Raw genomic sequence first — 1,005 nt, forward strand, 5'->3', positions numbered from 1 at the left:
TTTCTTTTAAAGCCCTTTCAATGATGTCGCCCCGACGTCCGACTGTGGCATTTATTTTAAAGCCCTTTTTGTGATGTCGCCCCGACGTCCGACTGTGGCATTTCTTTTAAAGGCCTCTCTGTGATGTCGCCCCGACGTCCGACTGTGGCATTTCTTTTAAAGCCCTTTCTGTGATGTCGCCCCGATGTCCGACTATGGCATTTCTTTTAAAGCCCTTTATGTGGTGTCGCTAAGACGCCCGACTGTGGCATGATTTTCTCCTTTATTTATTTGTTCACCTTTCGAGGCGTCGCTTCAGACACCCGATCGGTTTCCATTTATATTTCTGTCGGGATTTCAGGTGGACTACCGTCGATTCCCTCTTTGCTTACCTTGCCTGCTAATACTTTAAATGTACATTGGTGAATTAATCATGACGCATTCATGCATGCATTTGTTATATCTTACGTCCGAACTTCCTTGCGAGTACTTTCAAAGTACTCACTGGCTTGTTGATTTGGCCAGATGCTGATGAAGGCGATCTCATGGATGAAGAGTTCGATAGCGAGTCCGACGCCTAGAGGAATCCCAGTCAGTCTCGTGCGACCCTGGATTTGGTCACTGTATTATATCCGCTTCCGCAACCCGACTAAATTTATCGAGCCTCACCTCGACGCTCGATGAGATGCCAGTTTGAGAGTCGTGTTATCACACTCCCCACTGTGTTATTCCACCATCACTTTATCCTCGAGTCAGTAGTATGCCACCACACCATTGTGTTATATCCGCCATTATGTATAATTATTGGCGTGCTTGTAATAATTTGTTGAGCAGCCCTAGCTCAACCCTGTAATATATCCTATGCTACTGGATTATTGTATCAAGAATTTGTCTACCAGTGAGGAGGATTTCTCTCATACTGGACTCAAAAGATTGGTTTCTCAATAAATATTTTTATTGGAAAACCGGTCGTGACAAGCTTGGTACCAGAGCCACGCTGACTGTAGGAAGCCACTAGGTGCGATC

This window comes from Triticum aestivum, chromosome 5B, assembly GCF_018294505.1.
Source record: "Triticum aestivum cultivar Chinese Spring chromosome 5B, IWGSC CS RefSeq v2.1, whole genome shotgun sequence".
NCBI classification, from domain to species: domain Eukaryota; kingdom Viridiplantae; phylum Streptophyta; class Magnoliopsida; order Poales; family Poaceae; genus Triticum; species Triticum aestivum.